Source organism: Bombina bombina, chromosome 1 (genome assembly GCF_027579735.1).
Source record: "Bombina bombina isolate aBomBom1 chromosome 1, aBomBom1.pri, whole genome shotgun sequence".
NCBI lineage: Eukaryota > Metazoa > Chordata > Amphibia > Anura > Bombinatoridae > Bombina > Bombina bombina.
Window position 1 is genome coordinate 643,883,991 of NC_069499.1, and position 23,323 is coordinate 643,907,313.

Genomic DNA, 23,323 nt, shown 5'->3' on the forward strand with positions numbered 1-23,323 from the left:
CATGGATTCTGGAGGTAAGATCATTTCAATTTTTAAACATAAAACTATATAACAGGGTCACTGTGTGGCTCCTTTATACCTTCATAGGATCCAGGGTTAATATCCTCTGAAGGGGTTTATTGAACAATTAAGGCTAATTAATCAGTGTATTATTAACATGCTGCTTTGTGTGATTTTTTTTTTCTCTCTTTTCCCTGGGCTGATAGACTGTGTGTTTTTGGCTGGAACAAACAGGTTTCATTTCCTCTATTCCGGCTGAGACTTGAACCTGAGGAGAGCGTTTCCTCTGTTAACTGTCTGGGTCTAGGAGGTGGTGCAATTTTCTATAATAATAAAAAAAACAACATTTTTTATCTGTGGGTATAACCTGAGCTATGGAGGACTTTCACATGTAATGTACTCCTTCTGTACTAAATCATACCTGTTTATATTGTGAGGAGGCCGTAGTATTCCCGCTAACTCAATTATGTTCAACAAATGCAAGATAACAAGACAATGCAGTAGCACTTAGTCTGAACTTCAAATAAGTAGTAGATTTTTTTTTATAACAAATTTCAAAGTTATGTATATTTCCACTCCCCTTGTACCATGTGATAGCAATCAGCCAATCACAAATGCATATACGTATAGTCTGTGAATTCTTGCACATGCTCAATAGGATTTGGTGACTCAAAAACTATAAATATAAAAGACTGCACATTTTTTTTTAATGGAAGTAAATTGGAAAGTTTTTAAAATTACATGCTGTATCTGAATCATGAAAATTTAATTTAACCTGTGTCCCTTTAACACCGTTATAAAGTCTAAGAAGGAAGACAAGCCTGCTAAGGCTCTTAGTCCCTCTGAGCCGTCTACTTCTCAGGACTCGGCGTCCCGTGAGATTACTATTATCCTCTCCACAGGCAGTTCCCCGTAGCACATATTATCCTCCATCCGGAGGGGGCCTTCTTCCTGCGGTCTTTGCCACGCAGTTACAAACGGCGGTGTCTGCGGACCTCAGTGCATTACCTTGCTCTAACAAACGCGAGAGAGAGGTTAAACATAGCTCTCCTGACCCGGAGTCATCTAAATATTTATCTGATTTAGCTATTATGTCCCAGTTATCCGATGATGAGTTAACCTCTGTAGCTTCAGAGGTTGAACTTTCTGTGTCGGAGTCCTTAGCATCTAAGCCTCCTGCTGTGGAGGAACCATCGTTTTAGATTTAAAATTGAGCGCTTGTCTACTTTAAATGTTCCAGAGGCCGCACTGCCTGAAGAACCTATGATACCTAAATTAGACAGTTTACGAAGACAGGAAAGTTCCTTTGACTTTTACTGTGCCGGTTAAAGGGGGACAGTCTACCATAGAATTGTTATTGTTTTAAAAGATAGACAATCCCTTTGTTACCCATTCCCCAGTTTTGCATAACCAACAGTTATATTAATATACTTTTTTTACCTTTGTGATTACCTTGTTTCTAGGAACCTTCTTCCAGCCCCCTGATCACATGACTGTGACGGTTTTATCTATTTTCTTAAATTTAGCATTGTATTGTGCTAAATCTTAAAAATAAAATAAATATATATATATATATTATATATATATATATATATATATATATATATATATATATATATATATATATATATATAAATTTTATATGGCCCACGTGTACTTTTTGTCTCTTTGTGTTGAAAAGATATTTAAAAAGCTATGTTTAGTTTAAACTAAGAATACCAAGAGAAAAAAGCAAATTTGATGATAAAAGTAAAATGGAAAGTTGATTAAAATTAAAAGTCCTATCTGAATAATGAAAGTTTAATTTATACTAGACTGTCCCTTTAAGATGGCTAACATTATTAAGAAAGAATGGGAAAGAATTGGTTCTTCCTTTTCTACTTTTTAAAAGTTGGTCCTGGACTCTCAACTGGATTTGTGAGACTTAATTTCTAAGGTGGATGATGCTATCTCTACGCTTGCTTAACACCTCTTGAGGATAGTTCTTCGTTCAGAGAGCCAATGGATAAGAAAATGGTAACCTTTCTGAGAGAGATATTTCAACATACAGGATTTTTGTTTCAACCGGCAGCTGCATTTGCCGGAGCGGCTACCTACTGGTACGACTTTGTCAGAACTCGTTGAGGTGGAGTCTCCCCTCAAGGATATTCAAGACAGAATTAAAGCTCTGAGAATTGCTAATTCTTTTATCTGTGATGTGAACATGCAAATTATTCGCCTAAATGCAAAGGCCACTGGCTTTGCGGTCCTAGCCTGCCGGGTGCTCTTCTTGAAGTCTTGGTCTGCGGATATGACTTCTAAGTCCAGACTCCTTTCTCTTCCCTTCAAGGGAAAGATTTTTTTTGGTCCAGGCCTGGACTTCATTATTTCTACGGTTACCAGAGGTAAGGGTGCCTTCCTACCGCAAGATAAGAACAAGTCTAATGGATGACAATATTCTAATTTTCGTTCTGACAAATCCAAACGACAACAATCCTCCCTCAAGCCCGAGCAACCCAAGAGTACTTGAAAGCCGACTCAGTAAGGTGGCTTACATCAACCATCGGGGGGGGCGGGAGACAAGAAGTTCCTTGGCGATTTGAAGGAAGTATCTCAGATTCTGGAGTGGGTGGAGGCCCACAGCTGTTCGGCTGTCAGCGATCCACATTTCGGGTGTGGACAACTGGGAGACAGATTTTCTCAGCAGGCAATCCTTTCATCCAGGGGAATGGTCTCTCCATCCCGAGGCGTTTGCAGAGATATACAGCAAGTGGGGGACGCCGGAAATAGATCTCATGGCGTCCCGTCTCGCTACCCAGGTACGGGTCGAGGGATCCAAAAGTGGATCTAATAGATCAGTGCCCTGGAGGTTCAAACTCTCATCTCTTTCCTCCATTACCGCTTCTTCCTCGAGTGGTGATCCGCATCAAGCAGGAGCGGGTATCAGTAATCCTGATTGCTCCATCGTGGCCACGAAGGTCGTGGTTCGCGGATCTAGTGGGGATGTCCTCATCTCCTCTGTGGAAGTTACCTTGTCGCAGAGACCTGCTGATACAAGCTCCATTTGTTCTTTAAAATCTAGATTCTTTGAGGTTGACTGCGTGGAGATTGAACGCTTAGTCTTAGCCAAGAGAGGTTTCTCTGAGTGTCATTGATACTCCTATTCAAACTCGTAAGCCAGTTACTCGGCGTATCTACCACAAGGTGTGGAGGACCTACTTATTCTGGTGTGAAAAGCGTGGTTTTTCCTGGCACAGAGTTAAGGTTGCCAGGATTTTATCTTTTCTCCAGGATGGGCTGAGCTTCCAGACGTGCAGTCCTTTAAGGCTCTGATTAGGATCAGACCTGTGTTTAGATCTGGGGCTCCTCCTTGGAGCCTAAATCTTGTTCTTCGGGTTTTGCAACAGGTTCCGTTTAACCCTATGCATCCCGTTGACATTAAATTTGTTTTCATGGTAGGTTCTCTTTTTATTGGCTATTGCCTCTGCGTACAGAGTTTTTGAGATCTTTGCCATGTGAGCCACCTTATCTGATTTTTTTTTTTTTTTCCCATGCAGATAAGGCAGTTTTACGTACTAAATTAGGTTTTCTTCCTAAGGTTGTGTCAGATCGCAAAATCAATCAGGAGATTGTGGTTCCTTCCTTGTGTCCTAATCCTCCTCCATCGAAGAAACGCTTACTTAACAATTTGGATGCAGGTTGCACCTTAAAGTTCTATCTTCAGGCTACTAAGGAGTTTAGACAGTCTTCCTTTTTGTTTGTTGTCTATTCGGGGCAGCGTACGGGGTAGAAGGCAACTTCGACTTCACTATCTTTTTGGTTAAAGGGACAGTCAGGTCAAATTTTAAATTTTCATGATTCAGATACAGCATGTAATTTTAAACAACTTTCCAATTTACTTCCATTAAAAAAAAACAATATGCACAGTCTTTTATACATACACTTTCTGTCACCAGCTCCTAATTAGCATGTGCAAGAATTCAGACTATACGTATATGCATTTGTTATTGGTTGATTGCCATCACATGGTACAGGGGGAGTGGAAATATACATAACTTAAAAAATTTGTTAGAAAAAAATCTAATACTCATTTGAAATTCAGAGTAAATGCTATTGTATTATCTTGCATTTGTTAATTATGCAAGTCTGTGTTTACTAGTCCTTTAAGGAGTGTCATCTGCTTAGCTTACGAGACAGCGGTACATCGTCCTGAGAGAATAACGGCTCATTCCACTAGAGCAATGGCTTCCTCTTGGGCCGTTAAGAACGAGGCCTCTGGATCAGATTGGTAATGCGGCTACCTGGTCCGCCTTACTTTTTCAAAAGTTTGATGTTTTTGCTTCGGCTGAAGCAGCTTTCGTGAGAAGTTTTGCAGGCTGTGGTGCCCTCAGAGTAGGGTCCGCCTCTTCCTTTTTGTTCCTTCCCGTTATTCATTCAGTGTCCTCTGGAGCTTGGTTATAGTTTTCCCAACAGTAAGGAATAAAGCTGTGGACTCTCCCTATCTTAGGAAGGGAAACATAATTTATTCTTAGCAGATAAATTCCTTTCCTTCCAGATCAGATAGGGAAAGTCCACGGCCCGCACGTTTTTTCCTGTCTATGGGCAGTCCCCTATTTATTTTATTCTTCTGGCACCATTTATAACCTAATGTTTCTCCTACTTTTCCTTGTTGCCTCGGCAGAATGACTGTGGTAATGTGTAAGTGGGAGGGAAGTTTAAGCCTTTGGCTGGGGTGTCTTTGCCTCCTCCTGGTGGCCAGTTGTTGTATTTCCCAACAGTAAGGAATGAAGCCGTGGACTCTCCCTATCAGGAAGGAAAGAAATTTATCTGCTAAGCATAAATTATGTTTTTACTTAGATTGTTATTTGAAATAGCTAGCTGGGTTTGCCTGTTGAATCTCCTTCTGTTCTGAAAACTTTGATACTTTTCTGTGTGTGTGTATGTATATGTATGTATGTGTATGTATGTGTATATATATATATATGTGTGTGTGTGTGTATATATATATATATCTATATATATATATATATATATATATATATATATATATATATATATTGTGACAGGAACACTTTTAACCACGGTCTTCTAGGGCACAAATGCAGCACAGGACAATCCACTGTAGTTTAAAAAGCTTTATTTTTCACAGCAATAACAAACAGGCAGTTCATTTCCAAAAGAGGGAAATCCTTCCTCTGCAGCAATGTTAAGTGCTTTTAAATGTGTCCCAGCACTTCACAGCATTCCACAAGTGCTTTGTAAAAATAATGTCCTTTTATAGTTCACAGGAACAAAAGTCTTTTACACAGTGTAACAAACACACACACCAGCTTCTGTAGCTGTATATCTCTCTCTCAAGGCCTAAGTGAGGCTGCTATTTAAACCCTCACAACTTATAATTAGCCACACCTGTGATTAGCTGCTGGACAGCTTCACAGCTGTCTGGGATAATGGCCCACCCTCTCTCCAATTATCCCAAACCCCAGGGACCCAGAACACAGTTTATCAACTGCATAATCAAATACACACTCTTTCTCCCTGGGGTTTTAACTGAAAGGAGAAATAGCATGTACAATGCTTGGTCTTAAATATCTTCCATTTATAACCAGGCCTTGCTTTCTGTCACAATATATATATATATATATATATATATATATATATATATATATATATATATATATATATATATATATTTGTAAACAAAAAGTTTAAGAAATAAAAATCATGCTCCCAGTAGTGGAGGTGTTGTGGGGGGGTGCAAAGAGGTACTAAAATGTTCATTTTCTGTTGTTCTCTTTAAGTAGTGGGCTCACTATGTATATTGAGAAAAGGATTTTGTGTAAATATAGAGAGATCTGCTCTCATGCCAAGCTCAGTTCATTTCATTAGGTTGTGGTTTTAATTAACAGAATCAGCCATTTCATATATGAAAATATACTTAAAGGAGCAATATATCATACATTTTATACTCTGCTTCTGGTATAACGTCATTGAAAACATAATAAATGGGGAAACTATTTTACAGTACACTAATGGTGGTACGGCTATCCCACTGCTTGTTATATCAGGATGCTGTGTGGATCTCAAGAAACCAAAGCCACAATAGTGAAGTAACGTCAACAGAAGTACTAAAGTGAAAGTGGTCACAGGATTAATGCAATTTAACATTGTTTATTATATCCACATTCTGGAGAACAGTAGCCACAAAATGATGGTCCACAGTCCTCCATAATATATGTAATATATTTCCTACCACTAGGAGGAGGTGAAGAACCCATATCGGAGCATATTCTTCACATCTCGCTCTCTAGTTTTGTTCTTGGACTCGTAGATGGTTGAGAATAGAGGTTGTTCCAGCTACTTGCTTATGGATTATAAATCGGGAACTCAGACCTATGTGAGTCCCAAAGTTGCGAGGGAGTATCATTTACAAAGAAAAAATAGAAACTTCACAGCAGCTGAATTATACAGAGACACAGGAATACCCTGGTTATGGGTACAGTGTTTCCTTGACGGGACTCAGGTATTTCCTACTGCAATCCTCTGCTGTACTCAATACCTGCACTGGATGGACTCTCTACTGTATACTGCTGCAGCTGCACTGACATGCCTGGTAAGCCAATGGAGGGGTGCTGCATAAGATATGTGTCTTAACACAGCCCAAAGGCTAATTTGTAGGTACACAGGTACATCATAGCCAGGGGACTTAAGGGATAGTCTACTCCCAGATTTTTTTGTTGTTGTTTAAAAAGATAATAACTTTTATTACCCTTTCTGCATAACCATCACCATTATATTAATATACTTTTTACATCTATTATTACCTTGTATCTAAGCCTCTGCAGACTGCCCCCTTATTTTAGTTCTTTTGACAGACTTGCATTATAGCCAATTAATACTCTCTCATAAGTAACTTCACAAGCGTGGATATATAACACATGAACTAACACCCTCTAGCTGTGTAAAACTGTCAAATGTATTCAGATAAGAGGTGGCCTTCAAGGGCTTAGCTACACCTAGGTAGGCTCATATGCTAATTTCTTTTAACTAAGAATACCAAGAGTACAAAGTACTGGAAAGTTTGCTTAAAATTAAATGCACTGGGGGACGTGTCCGGGCGGTGTCAATGTTAGGACGCAAAAACTAGCAGCTCTAAATGTACTAGATAAGCCACTGATTATTTTAAAAACAAGACTCATCCACATTTATACAATCCACTAAGAAAGGGAGTATTGGACATGCTGATATCTATATCGAGGTGATGACCCTATTTGGAGCTCTGGGCTGTTAGTAGGATTGTTGTAGGCCGCTGCCTCAATCACTAACACTCCCCCCCGGTTTCCCAGGTAAAGCAATCCTACGGTAAATGCAAAAAAGAAGTAATGGAACCACCTAATTGGAAATAATGGCGCTAAACCTAAAAATAATGAAGCCACAATTCTTCTACTGGAGGATCATTTTTGGAAGCTCCACTATATAATCGCTGTTTTGGAGCCGATGGGCCTTATGCTATGGAAGGTGGTGAGGACCTGCCGAGCACTACATTTGGGCAACCAAACATATCCCTGCACATGGAGAATACCGGTCATGAAGAACAACTTTTATAATTCTGGCTCCTTGCCTAGAGGCTGTGATAGTTAACCAGGAGCGGACCTACTGTGGAGGAGGCGCAGCTCTGTTGGTCTCCCATTTTCCCCACTGGAGCGCAACACCATCACACTATGGGCAGATGAGAAAACCTCAAACAGAAACACAAGACCGTCTATGGCGAAGTGTGCAGTGTTCTCGAAGTGTGGAGAGTTAGATTTGGGATGCTTTCTTTTTAAAGAGACGGACTCTGTACGGGGTAGGAGAGCGTGACTTTTAGACCCCCTCCAGTGTCACCCCTCCATACTCAGAACCATGCTGGTAAGACTCTGTAATTTGTCAAGGAAAGTGGGGATAGGTTAGATCCTTTTGGATAAGTTGAGTTTGTGCTACCCCCATTATTTACCAGCCCACATAGAACCCTTGTTGCCGAAAGGACTAGAGACTGACCCCACTTCTTAGAGCAGTACTTTTTAGGTACAATATAGGATTGTCTGGAGTCTAGGCTTACCACTCTTGTTGCCTGCACCTACTTATTATGTTATCTCCCCCCATCTGGTATATTATTAATGTTCGGAGCAGTATTTTTGTGTCTGCATGAATCGCACTTAAAGGGACAGTATACACTCATTTTCATATAACTGCATGTAATAGACACTACTATAAAGAATAATATGCACAGATACTGATATAAAAATCCAGTATAAAACTGTTTAAAAACTTACTTAGAAGCTGTCAGTTTGGCTCTGTTGAAAAGGTAGCTGGAAAGCCCACTGCAAGTGGCAAATAAGACACTCCCCCCCCCTCCCCCTTCTTTTGCATATGAAAAGACCCTTTACACAAACAGGAGCAAGCTGGAGTAGGTAGTCGAGCGTATTCACATAAAACTTTGGGGCTTGATTAGGAGTCTGAAAATCAGAGCAATGTTATTTAAAAATAAGCAAAACTATACATTAATTAAAAAAAAAAACTTTATGGGCTATATAAATAGATTATCTACAAAACATTTATGCAAAGAAAAAAATGAGTGTATAATGTCCCTTTAAAGGGACAGTCAAAACCAGAATTTCTCTTGTTAAGTGTATCCAGTCCACGGATCATCCATTACTTATGGGATATTCTCCTTCCCAACATTAAGTTGCAAGAGGATCACCTACAGCAGAGCTGTTATATAGCTCCTCCCCTAACTGCCATATCCAGTCATTCTCTTGCAACCCTCAACAAAGATGGAGGTCGTAAGAGGAGAGTGGTGTTTTATACTTAGTTTATTTCTTCAATCAAAAGTTTATTTTTAAATGGTACCGGAGTGTGCTGTTTATCTCAGGCAGTATTTAGAAGAAGAATCTGCCTGCATTTTCTATGATCTTAGCAGAAGTAACTAAGATCCATGGCTGTTCTCACATATTCTGAGGAGTGAGGTAACTTCAGAGAGGGGATGGCGTGCAGGTTTTCCTGCAATAAGGTATGTGCAGTTAATATTTTTCTAGGGAATATCAATCAAGAGATTGTTTTTCCATCATTGTGTCCTAATCCTTCTTCAAAAAAGGAACGTCTTTTACATAATCTGGACGTAGTCCGTGCCTTGAAGTTTTACTTACAAGCTACTAAAGATTTTCGTCAAACATCTTCCCTGTTTGTCGTTTATTCTGGACAGAGGAGAGGTCAAAAAGCTTCGGCAACCTCTCTTTCCTTTTGGCTTCGGAGTATTATACGCCTAGCCTATGAGACTGCTGGACAGCAGCCCCCTGAAAGAATTACAGCTCATTCTACTAGAGCTGTGGCTTCCACCTGGGCCTTTAAAAATGAGGCCTCTGTTGAACAGATTTGCAAGGCCGCGACTTGGTCTTCGCTTCACACTTTTTCAAAATTTTACAAATTTGATACTTTTGCTTCTTCGGAGGCTGTTTTTGGGAGAGAGGTTCTTCAGGCAGTGGTTCCTTCTGCTTAATCCCTTCCTTGTCCCTCCCATCATCCGTGTACTTTAGCTTTGGTATTGGTATCCCATAAGTAATGGATGATCCGTGGACTGGATACACTTAACAAGAGAAAACATACATTTTATCAGGTAAGCATAAATTATTTCTCTTGTAGTGTATCCAGTCCACGGCCCGCCCTGTCATTTTAAGGCAGGTCTAAAATTTAATTAAACTAAAGTCACCACTGCACCCTATGGTTTCTCCTTTCTCTGTTTGTTTCGGTCGAATGACTGGATATGGCACTTAGGGGAGGAGCTATATAGCAGCTCTGCTGTGGGTGATCCTCTTGCAACTTCCTGTTGGGAAGGAGAATATCCCATAAGTAATGGATGATCCGTGGACTGGATACACTACAAGAGAAATAAATTTATCAGGTAAGCATTAATTATGTTTTTTGTTGTTTTGAAAGATAGATAATCACTAATTTACCCTTCCTTAGTTTTGCATAACCAACACGGTTGGTATAATAATTACCTTGTATCTAAGCCTTTGCAGACTGCCCCCTTATTTCAGTTTTTTTGACAGACTTGCATTTTAGCCAATTAGTGCTCACTCCTCGGTAAATTCACGTGCATGAGCTCAATGTTATCTATATGAAACACATGAACTAACGCCCTCTAGTGGTGAAAAACTGTCAAATGCAGAGGCGGCCTTCAAGGTCTAAGAAATTAGCATACGAACCTCCTAGGTTTAGATTTCAATTACAAATACCAAGAGAACAAACCAAAATTGGTGGTAAAAGTAAATTGGGAAGTTGTTTAAAATTGTATGCCCTATTTGAATCATGAGTGAGTTTGTTTTTGGGGGTTTTTTTGGACTTGACACTCCCTTTAACCCTTTGAGTGCTAATGACGGCTCTGAGCCGTCACAGAATTTCCCACTCTGTTACTAGCACTCTCCCACCTTGAGGGAGATCTGGGGGCTCCCACCCGCTCCTACCCCGGCGATCGTGCCTGTAGAGTGACAGGCATCGGCGGGGGTTCCCGTTTTGCATGGTGACGTCACGCGCAATAACGTGATGACGTTGCAGCGCAACTTTATTTATACTTAAAAAGTATAGGAGCAGGGGGCATGCTGCTTAGAAGCCTGTATCTCAGGCATCTAAGCAGCTACAGACCCCCAAGACCCACCATTGGAAAGGTAATCACCTAACCTTTTCAACAGTAAGTATTGGGGGTATGAAAAAAAAATTGAAAAAAAAATTTGTTAAAAAAATTAAAAAATCTTAGCACTCAAAGGGTTAAATGAGAATCTGTTAATGATGACGTTGGGTCTGACAATTGGAGAGATTGGTTACTCAGCCTGTTGACAGTATTAAGAAACTAGTTTTTTTATTATTCTGTGTTGCTATGCTACTATATACTGTTTGCAAGCTTCATAAGTTATATTCTCACTGAGTATAATAACCGCTTAATGATACCAACATTCATATCGGCTCTAGGGGAGCCAATTACTTAACTATACATTTGTCACCTATAGACATGTTTGAAGCAGACATGACACTATTGCTCTATATGTTATAGTTAATGTGCTGCTACGCAATATCCTTTAAATGTGAATTTTTGTATTCAGTATCCTGTCTATATTAGGACACTGTTAGGAAATGAGTATCATAATATCAGACTATATTAACTCCCTACTATATAATGGCTATAATACTAAGGATCCCATGCAGTATACTTCATTAAGGTTGGAAAATACCAGTAGCTCCTCCTAGTCTCTACTTTGTGCCCTAATATACTGTGCCAGCTAATAACAATACCTTTATATGTGAGCTCTATAAACACCCCTAAAGCAAGTAAGAATAGCTTAACTGTTTCTCTTGCGGCCATGGCAACCATAGCTTAAATTGCTATTAGGGAGTTATAAAGTAGACAACTTATATTAATTACGTCACTAGATATGTTTGTTAGATAGAAACTACTGAAAAGAGGGATCTACTAAACATTTCACACTATGGGTTTATATATTGACCGTATATCAGTAAGCTACATAGGACACTACAAAGGTACCGCTAAGGGCCAAAATAGTCTGACCTCTACATCTATTCCTTATCCTCACCAATTAGAGGGACACACTATCCCAAGTCTCTTTAGGTTAGTAAGCCAACTACTTTACACTGGTTTTGTTATATAACTTGTTGCACTGAGCAGATGGATGTGAACAGCCATTCCTTTGTTGCTACTCATTCAATTTATATTAGGTTGTTCTAATTTATAGAGAACAAAAAACGTATTGGAGAGCGCTAAGATAGCCAATAATAGGTAATCTAGCTAATTTGAGGGGGGGGGTGTATAAAGATTTAAAAAACTGTATTGTGTTATCACAATTTACTAAAAGGCGTAGATATAAAAAAAAAAAAAAAGTGTAAAATAAAGTAATTGCAACTAGTACATATAAAAATAGAATGCTCTAATCAAGGATAATTTTCAAAGCGAATTGACGGTACCGTTAAAAAGATAAAAAAAATCAAAATGAACACTGCAGTGCGTGAGTCAATGACTCTAGATGAGTAAAAAATATCAGTGTTAACAAGATACTTGCACATGAAGGGCCTCTGAATGAACGGACAAATTCGGTCTGGCTAGGGCAGTCTGAACACGTCCTGGTTTGTAGTGGTCACGTGATGTGTGTTTTTTTTTTTTTTTTTTTTTTAAGACTGGTATTTTTTATCAAAATTTTCTATTGAAGATACTTGGACAGTTTCTTTATGCTGATTTGTAGTGATAGTTTTTACTGTACTGTCACTTTTTTTTTTTTTTAATTTGTCATTTTCATTACATCTTACATTGTATGTTCTCTGAGACATCGTCAGATCTAGGGGGGTTTTACGCATTCTCTAAGTTTGCTCATATTGTTCATACAACTGATTTGAAAGGAGGTTTTATTAGCCCTTCCTGGGTTACCTTTTTATTAAGTTATCTTATTGCTGGGCAATAGCTATGTTTTTTTTTCCCTTACGAGTTAGTTTAGTTGTTTATCCTTATCTGACTTAGTTGATTTGTATCTAAACTCTGACTTTAGTTGCAAGTTCCAAATAAGTTTTAGACGTTTCCATGTTTCATTCTCTGTACTTGGCTGACATTTAATGGCCATTACAGTACCACTTCTCAATTTTGTTCTGCTTAAAGTGAAAGTCAAGCCTAGCGTTTGTGAAACGATAGGATTGACCATTGAAACAAAGGGAACTTTAATTCATGAAGTATAACATACTTCATGCAGAAAGCTCCTTTATTTGTTTGAAGTGTTGACCGTTCTGAGCTGCTAATGTAGTCCACGGCAGAACGCTGTTTTGCTTGAGAGCTGATGTTTTCCCTTGGGAGCCAGATTTCCCGCACGCTATTTGCTAAGAGGTGGAAATGTCACCTCTTAGCAAAACTGCGTTCTGCCGTGGGCTGCCTGAGCAGCTCAGAACGGTGAACGCTTGAAACAAAGGAGCTTTCTGCATGAAGTATGTTATACTTCATCAAGGAAAGTTCCCTTTATTTGTTTCAATGGTCAATCCTAGCGTTTCACAAACGTTAGGATTGACTTTCACTTTGTTTTCTTGTTGATGTCTAAGAAGGGGGCTAAATCTGATATGCATAAGAGTAAACCTTCAGAGCTCTCCGGACTCTGCGGTCCATGAAATGCCATAGCTTTTTCCTCAGTCCCTGTCCCGTGGTATGACATAGGCAGTACCCTGTGGCTCATCTCAGTTTCACCTGGGGTCATTTATTTACCAGTAGATTTTGCAGCACTACTCTCTGCTGCACTGTATGCCTTGTCTGTTTCGGGCAAAAGAGTAGATTAATTTTGTTTCTTGGTATCAGGACTCCTTCTCTTTCAGAAACTGGTATCCTATCACAGTGTCAGGGTTTTTTCCCTGTTTTGTTTGCCATGTGCTGCTGGCAGCCATTTTACTCACCTCTCTTGCTGACTCTGGTGCATACTGTGTGATGCTGCTCATTTCCTGCACTTCCTTTTATGGCCAGACTGGTGTACATCATCCGTGTGAGACAGGATGCAGTCTCAGAATTGTGATGTCATCACTTATTATTTAAAGGATCTCTGTTCAGTATACTTTGCCCTTGCATTGTCTCAGACCTGTTTGTGAGAGCTCCTGTGTATTACCTGGCTGTCTGACGTCCCTCCTGGTTCCTGATCCCTGGCTTGTTCCTGACTCTGCTGTTCTCTTTGTTCCTGATTCCATCTCGTCTGACTACTCGCTTTGGCTCCTGATTCCGGCTCGTCTGACTATCCACTCTGGTTTTGATTCCTGGCTTTTTTGACTTGTGGACTTTTTATTATTTTTGCTATTAATAAAGGTGTGATTATTTTTGCACTTCTCGTCTGTCTGATTCCTGGCACCCTGACACACAGCTTCTGAGCATGAATATACCTCTGCTTCTGAGGGTGAACTCTCTTCCTCTGATTTTTCTGTGGAGTAGTCAATGGAACCTAATGAGGTAACCTTCAGGTTTAAGATGGAATATCCTCACTTTTTCTATAGAAGATTTTATCTCCTCTGGAGTTTCCCGAGTCTAAGCCGTCTGAGGAACCTAAGGCTTCTAATCTGGACAGCGGTTTTGGGACTAGTCCAAAACACCTGAGTCCTTTCTGGTCTAGCCCACATAGAGTGCGTCATTACTAAAGGTTGGGAGAAGCCTGGGATCCTTTCTCCTCATCTACTAGAGAAAGAAAAGAAAAAGGGGGGGGGGGGGGGATACATTTCCAGGTTCCAGTATCTACTATTTTAAGGGTGATGAACCTATTTTCCTTTCTGGAAGTGTACTGCTATTCCTCTTGAGGATAGTAGCTCCTTCTGAGACCCCTTGGGCAGAAAGATTGAAGGGTAATTAAGGAGAATGTTTAGCCAGATGAGACTTCTCTTCCACTGACTGCTGCCATAACGGTGTTGGTTGGAGTCACCAATTTCTGGTGCATCTCTTTCTCGCTGTTATACAGGAGCTCTGTGTCTCCTTCGGCTCATGGACTAGAGTTTCCTGATACCCAACTCCAGGGTGTGTTTTCTCGGACGGTTCATCAATTCATTTTTCTTCCTACTTTTCTTATCAGTTCTCATCTTGTCCCTCAGTATCTTTATGCATGAAAGTAGTTGGGCAGATAGTTATGTTCCTATCTGTGTTGGGCTGCCTGGAAGGGTCTCTCTATCTCCTGGGTCTCAGCAAAGCGAATGCTCACAGAAGCTGTGAAGGCAGTGCGGAGTAGATCCTTCATGGAGCTCCATGGAATGTATTCTTTTTGTTTGCTTGCATCTGAGACCTCTTCTTTTATGTTCACAGTGGTTGCTCCACCGCTCTCAAAGCAGTAGGTTGTGGGTTTTAACCCAGGTAAGCTCTGGCGTGTGCTTATGGGGAAAGCAATCATTCCAAGAGTATGTGGCTATGGAATGGCTATCTTTCTGGTCTATTACGTCAGATCGTTCGGGTTTAGCCATTACGAATCTCTCTCTCGCACACTCACACACACACTCTCACACACACACTCACACTTTCTCGCTCACTTCCTCTCTATCTCTCTCGTGTCCTTGCTTCCTCTCTATCTCTCCCTCTCTATCTCTCCCTCTCTATCTCACTCGTGTCACATTGCTCCCATCTCAGCACGGGGGTAGACATTTGGGAAGCAGATTCCCTGAACGGTCAGTCTTACTTTTTCAGGGAGTAGTCCTTTCTCTCCAAAGTGTTATCCAAAATAATGCTCAGGTGGGGGGGGGGGGGGGTTGCTGTAGAGAGCAACCATGGCCTCTCTTCTCAGTCCCAGCTGCTCAGATAGTGATCGAGATTGAGGGTTCCTCGAGTAGTTTTGGTGGAAGCGTTTACAGGTGTCTTGGAGATTCAAGATTATTTATCAGTTTTCCTCAGTTTGCTCTTCTTTCGGGTGATCGCCTGCATAAAACAGGGCAGGTTTCCATGATTTCTTTAGCTCCTGCGAGGCTCCACATGTCCTGGTTTGCAGACCTTGTGAAGATGTCTTCCTTTTCCCCGTGGAGGTTGCCTCTTTGAGCGGACCTTCTTTTCCAAGGTCAGTTTCTTTAACAAATTCTAGATTTTGAGGCTGCGTGGATATTGAGTGCCTAATGCTATTCTAAAGAGGGTTCCTCAAAGGGTCATTGTTACCCTGATCCAGGCGTAAGCTGGTTACTTGCCGTATCTTCTTCAAGGTGTGGCTTCCTTGCTATCTGGTGTGAGGAACGAGGTTTCCCTTGTCACAGGGTGAGGGTTCATCGGGTTTGTTTTTTTTTTTCTCCAGGATGATTTGGAGACAGGTTTGTCAGACAGTTCTTGCTAGGGTCTGATCTCTGTCCCGTGTGTTCTGCATCAGGCTCCGTGTTGAACCTTTGCATTCTATTGACCTTACAACTTTTGTCTTGGAAGGTTTTTGTTTTATTTCTTTCACTCGCAGAGCTTCCGAGTTATCCTTAAACAAGAGAAAATTCAATGGCACTACCTGAAGGTACAAATGACTAAACCCTAGGTAAATTTGTCAGCTTATATGCTGTATCAATAAGGTAGGGTAGGTGGTGCTGTGTATTATTTAAGTTTCAAAAACAAATTCGAATGGATATAGTAGCCATTCTAGAATACACATAAAGCACTCATTGTAGACATGTATGACACATAGTGTATTGTGATTTTGAAGTGATCACCAAATGGGTTAGAGAGATCTCTACTAAAGTTAAAATATAACTTTTATTGAATACACATAAAATAGGAGATAACATTGAGGGATGTGCAATTAAAAACAAAAGCTAAGATAGGGGGATGTAAAGAAAGTCATGCGCCACAAATGTGGATTATTGTGGATATCATATATCTATATAACTATTCGTTGTGATTATTGAGTACTTAGGTATTCAATAGTACAGGTTCTCTATAAATAGTATAGAACCTGAAGGTGTAGCAAATATGTTCCACTTGTAATTTGTATTAACTTCAATAGTTATTCTTAAAGGGAATTATGTATTTGCTAATTCGTGGTCTGGGTTGCGGTTACTAAGGGTACGTGTTAGAACAATGGTCCGGTTGAATATGAATAAATAATATGTACTGGATAACAGGTTTGCTGGATTTATTTAATTATAAGTACATATCCAAACAGGGGCCTAAAGTATAGGTAGGTGTTTGTTGTTACTCCCAAAATAACCCATATTTTTATTTTGGGAGTAACAACAAATGCCTACCTATACTTTAGGCCCCTGTTTGGATATGTACTTATAGTTAAATAAATCCAGTACATATTATTTATTCATATTCAACCGGACCATTGTTCTAACAGGTACCCTTAGTAACCGCAACCCAGACCACGAATTAGCAAATACATAATTCCCTTTAAGAATAACTTTTGAAGTTAATACAAATTACAAGTGGAACATATTTGCTACACCTTCAGGTTCTATACTATTTATAGAGAACCTGTACTATTGAATACCTAAGTATTCAATAATCACAACGAGTAGTTATATAGATATTATATCCACAATAATCCACATTTGTGGCGCATGACTTTTTCTTTACATCCCCCTATCTTAGCTTTTGGTTTTTAATTGCACATCCCTCAATTTTATCTCCTATTTTATGTGTATTCAATAAGTTATATTTTAACTTTAATAGAGATCTCTCTAACCCATTTGGTGATCACTTCAAATCACAATAGACTATGTGTCATACATGTCTACAATTAGTGCTTTATGTGTATTCTAGAATGGCTACTATATCCATTCAAATTTGCTTCTGAGTTATCCTCTTTAATATGTGTTCCCTTATATTGTTTTCCATGCAGATAAGCCTGTTTGTCGTTCCTTGTTTGGTTTCAACCTTGGTTGGATCGAAGCGCATCTTCAATTAAGACATTGTAGTTTGTTCCCTTTTGTCCTCTCTCCCTTCTTTTCAGAAAGAACGTTTTCTACACGTTTTGGATGTAGTGCGTGCTTTGATGATCATATCTTCAAGCAACCAAGGATTTTAGATGATAGTTTTCAAATTTGTTTTGTATGCTGTTTAAGCGCATGTGCCAGGGGGCTATTGCGACTTCTTTCCTTTTGAACTGAGAAGTATCTTTTTTTTTTTTGGCTTATGAGGAAGCTGGTCAGCAGCCTCCTTGGATGATTTCGACTCTTTCTACCCGTGCAGTGTATTTTGGACTTAAGATCGAAGCTTCTATGGATCAAATCTGTAAAAACTAGATGGTCCACTGTAAATATAGTTTCAAAATTTTTCTTATTGGATGTTTTTGCCTCGGTTGAGGTTTCTTTGAGGAGTGAAATACTTCAAGCGGTGGTGCCTTCAGATTAGGGCCGCCTGCTTTATTTCTCTCCCTGTTCATTCTGTGCCCTCTCCAGCTTGGGTATTGGAATCCCAACAGTAATGAATTCGTGGACACTCAATGCCATTGGAAAGCAAACAACTTTCATGCTTACTTGTTAAATTCTTTTATTTCCTGGCATGGAGAGTCCAAGTCCCGCCCTGTGTTTTTAAGGCGGCATTTTTCCTAATCTTCTGGCACCTCTATACCCCTAGTATTTCTTTTACTTGTCCTTATGTCCTCAGCTAAATCACTGGGGGAGTATGGGAAGTGGGAGGGATACTTAATGCTTTGGCTGGGGTGTCTCTACCACCTCCTGGTGGTCAAGTATTGAATTCCCAACAGTAATGAGTGAAGTCGTGGACGCTCCATGCCTGAAAAGAAAATAATTTATTAGGTAATTTTGTTTTCTACACCCTGGAATATGAATCCTTTTTTTTTTTTTTTTATCATGACATTGATTGGAACAATATTATCACAGTCACTTATGATAAAATACATAAGATAGGATGCAGCAAAAGAAGGGGAAAAAGTGAGGGGGAGGAAGGAGAGGTTGTACGAGAAGCAAGATAGATGGAGGACCACAGAATCTCAGGCCACTTTTGTGCTGAATCTATTTTTACTTTGGAAAGTACTCCTTATATTAGCAATCTTTTTAGTTAGTTTCTTGGTAACCTTCTCTTGTGATCTTCATATCTAATTATTCACAAGTAGAAGGCTATACTTTGTACTAAATATGATTTTCATCCTAAGTAAGGTAGTTTTAAAAGAAAACACCAATCAAGAAATGGTTGTTCCTTCATTATGTTCCAGGTCCTGCTTAAAGTGCCAGTAAACCTAGAAAATAATGTTATATAATTATTCACATAGTACAGAATTATATAACATTATTTTAGTGTTAGCTTCATGTAACCTAATATTGCCGGGCATTTTTTATTAAAAAGGAGGGTTTTTCAGACCCGCCCTCTGTGCTCTACTGAGGGGGTCTGGTTTTCCCTCAGAGAGCATCTGGCCAGCTTTCTAGTCACAGCCCGGCCCGACCGCGCCATTACACTCAATGTAGCTTGCTCCTGCTCTGTCTAAAAGCGCGAGCGAGCTACATTGAGTGTAATGGCGAGGTCGGGCCAGTCTGTGACTAGACAACTGGCCAGATGCGCTCTGAGGGAAAACCAGACTCGCTCAGTAGAGCACAGAGGGCGGGTCTGAAAAACCCTCTCTTTTTTTAAAAAAAAAAAAATGCCCGGCAATATTAGGTTACATAAAGCTAGCACTAAAATGTTATATAATTCTGCACTATGTGCAGAATTATATAACATTATTTTCTAGGTTTACTGGCCCTTTAACACTTACATAATCTTGAGGTAGCCAACACTTTGTTTTCTCCAACATAGGTGTGTCCGGTCCACGGCGTCATCCTTACTTGTGGGATATTCTCTTCCCCAACAGGAAATGGCAAAGAGCCCAGCAAAGCTTGTCACATGATCCCTCCTAGGCTCCGCCTACCCCAGTCATTCTCTTTGCCGTTGTACAGGCAACATCTCCACGGAGATGGCTTAGAGTTTTTTAGTGTTTAACTGTAGTTTTTATTATTCAATCAAGAGTTTGTTATTTTAAAATAGTGCTGGTATGTACTATTTACTCTGAAACAGAAAAGAGATGAAGATTTCTGTTTGTATGAGGAAAATGATTTTAGCAACCGTTACTAAAATCCATGGCTGTTCCACACAGGACTGTTGAGAGGAATTAACTTCAGTTGGGGGAACAGTGAGCAGTCTTTTGCTGCTTGAGGTATGACACATTCTAACAAGACGATGTAATGCTGGAAGCTGTCATTTTCCCTATGGGATCCGGTAAGCCATTTTTATTCAGACAGTAAATAAGGGCTTCACAAGGGTTTATTAAGACTGTAGACATTTTCTGGGCTAAATCGATCATATTTACACATATTTAGCCTTGAGGAATCATTTAATCTGGGTATTTTTTGTAAAATAATATCGGCAGGCACTGTTTTAGACACTTTATTCTATAGGGGCTTTCCCTAATCATAGTCAGAGCCTCATTTTCGCGCCGGTATGGCGCACTTGTTTTTGAGAACAGCATGGCATACAGCTGCATGTGTGTGGAGCTCTGATACATAGAAAAGTCTTTCTGAAGGCATCATTTGGTATCGTATTCCCCTTTGGGCTTGGTTGGGTCTCAGCAAAGCAGATTCCAGGGACTGTAAAGGGGTTAAATATAAAAACTGCTCCGGTTCCGTTATTTTAAGGGTTAAAGCTTCCAAATTTGGTGTGCAATACTTTTAAGGCTTTAAGACACTGTGGTGAAATTTTGGTGAATTTTGAACAATTCCTTCATACTTTTTCGCAATTGCAGTAATAAAGTGTGTTCAGTTTAAAATTTAAAGTGACAGTAACGGTTTTATTTTAAAACGTTTTTTGTGCTTTGTTATCAAGTTTATGCCTGTTTAACATGTCTGAACTACCAGATAGATTGTGTTCTGACTGTGGGGAAGCCAAGGTTCCTTCTCATTTAAATAGATGTGATTTATGTCATAAAAAATTTAGTAAAAATGATGCCCAAGATGATTCCTCAAGTGAGGGGAGTAAGCATGGTACTGCATCATCCCCTCCTTCGTCTACACCAGTCTTGCCCATACAGGAGGCCCCTAGTACATCTAGCGCGCCAATACTCCTTACTATGCAACAATTAACGGCTGTAATGGATAATTCTATCAAAAACATTTTAGCCAATATGCCCACTTATCAGCGAAAGCGCGACTGCTCTGTTTTAGAAAATACTGAAGAGCATGAGGACGCTGATGATATTGTTTCTGAAGGGCCCCTACACCAGTCTGAGGGGGCCAGGGAGGTTTTGTCTGAGGGAGAAATTTCAGATTCAGGAAAAATTTCTCAACAAGCTGAACCTGATGTGATTACTTTTAAATTTAAGTTGGAACATCTCCGCGCTCTGCTTAAGGAGGTGTTATCCAATTTGGATGATTGTGATTATCTGGTCATTCCAGAAACACTATGTAAAATGGACAAGTTCCTAGAGGCCCCGGGGCCCCCCGAAGCTTTTCCTATATCCAAGCGGGTGGCGTACATTGTTAATAAAGAATGGGACAGGCCCGGTATACCTTTCGTACCTCCCCCCATATTTAAAAAATTGTTTCCTATAGTCGACCCCAGAAAGGACTTATGGCAGACAGTCCCCAAGGTCGAGGGGGCGGTTTCTACTCTAAACAAGCGCGCCACTATACCCATAGAAGATAGTTGTGCTTTCCAGGATCCTATGGATAAAAAATTAGAAGGTTTGCTAAAAAAGATGTTTGTTCAGCAAGGTTACCTTCTACAACCAATTGCATGCATTGTCCCTGTCACTACAGCCGCGTGTTTCTGGTTCGATGAGCTAGAAAAGGCGATTATTAGTAATTCTTCTTCTTATGAGGAGATTATGGACAGAATTCGTGCTCTTAAATTGGCTAATTCTTTCACCCTAGACGCCACCTTGCAATTGGCTAGGTTAGCGGCGAAAAATTCTGGGTTTGCTATTGTGGCGCGCAGAGCACTTTGGTTAAAATCTTGGTCAGCGGATGCGTCTTCCAAGAACAAATTGCTTGACATTCCTTTCAAGGGGAAAACACTGTTTGGCCCTGACTTGAAAGAGATTATCTCTGATATCACTGGGGGCAAGGGCCACGCCCTTCCTCAGGATAGGTCTTTCAAGGCCAAAAATAAACCTAATTTTCGTCCCTTTCGCAGAAACGGACCAGCCCCAAGTGCTACGTCCTCTAAGCAAGAGGGTAATACTTCTCAAGCCAATCCAGCCTGGAGACCTATGCAAGGCTGGAACAAAGGAAAGCAGGCCAAGAAACCTGCCACTGCTCCCAAGACAGCATGAGATGCGGGCCCCCGATCCGGGACCGGATTTGGTGGGGGGCAGACTCTCTCTCTTCACTCAGGCTTGGGCAAGAGATGTTCTGGATCCTTGGGCGCTAGAAATAGTCTCCCAAGGTTATCTTCTGGAAGTGATTCATCCTGTTCCATTAAGAGAACGAGGGATGGGGTTCTACTCCAATCTGTTCGTAGTTCCCAAAAAAGAGGGAACGTTCAGACCAATCTTAGATCTCAAGATCCTAAACAAGTTTCTCAAGGTTCCATCGTCCAAAATGGAAACCATTCGAACAATCCTTCCATCCAGGAAGGTCAATTCTTGACCACGGTGGATTTAAAGGATGCGTATCTACATATTCCTGTCCACAAGGAACATCATCGGTTCCTAAGGTTCGCATTCCTGGACAAGCATTACCAGTTCGTGGCGCTTCCTTTCGGATTAGCCACTGCTCCAAGGATTTTCTCAAAGGTACTAGGGTCCCTTCTGGCGGTGCTAAGACCAAGGGGCATTGCTGTAGTACCTTACTTGGACGACATTCTGATTCAAGCGTCGTCCCTTCCTCAAGCAAAGGCTCACACGGACATAGTCCTGGCCTTTCTCAGATCTCACGGATGGAAAGTGAACGTGGAAAAGAGTTCTCTATCTCCGTCGCCAAGAGTTCCCTTCTTGGGAACAATAATAGACTCCTTAGAAATGAGGATTTTTCTGACAGAGACCAGAAAAACAAAACTTCTAAACTCTTGTCGGATACTTCATTCCGTTCCTCTTCCTTCCATAGCGCAGTGCATGGAAGTGATAGGTTTGATGGTAGCGGCAATGGACATAGTTCCTTTTGCGCGCATTCATCTAAGACCATTACAACTGTGTATGCTCAGTCAGTGGAATGGGGACTATACAGACTTGTCTCCGAAGATACAAGTAAATCAGAGGACCAGAGACTCACTCCGTTGGTGGCTGTCCCTGGACAACCTGTCACAAGGGGTGACCTCCCGCAGACCAGAGTGGGTCATTGTCACGACCGACGCCAGTCTGATGGGCTGGGGCGCGGTCTGGGGATCCCTGAAAGCTCAGGGTCTTTGGTCTCGGGAAGAATCTCTTCTACCGATAAATATTCTGGAACTGAGAGCGATATTCAATGCTCTCAAGGCTTGGCCTCAGCTAGCGAGGGCCAAGTTCATACGGTTTCAATCAGACAACATGACGACTGTTGCGTACATCAACCATCAGGGGGGAACAAGGAGTTCCCTGGCGATGGAAGAAGTGACCAGAATCATTCAATGGGCGGAGACTCGCTCCTGCCACCTGTCTGCAATCCACATCCCAGGAGTGGAAAATTGGGAAGCGGATTTTCTGAGTCGTCAGACATTGCATCCGGGGGAGTGGGAACTCCATCCGGAAATCTTTGCCCAAATCACTCAACTGTGGGGCATTCCAGACATGGATCTGATGGCCTCTCGTCAGAACTTCAAGGTTCCTTGCTACGGGTCCAGATCCAGGGATCCCAAGGCAACTCTAGTAGATGCACTAGTAGCACCTTGGACCTTCAAACTAGCCTATGTATTCCTGCCGTTTCCTCTCATCCC

The 23,323-nt window shown here is 40.7% G+C and overlaps 1 protein-coding gene across 2 annotated transcripts in view; it reads left to right on the forward strand.

The window, feature by feature from the left end:
- The window catches only part of OGT (O-linked N-acetylglucosamine (GlcNAc) transferase), a 138,858-nt gene that overhangs the window by 44,037 nt on the left and 71,498 nt on the right, over positions 1 to 23,323 (forward strand). The window lies entirely within an intron of this gene.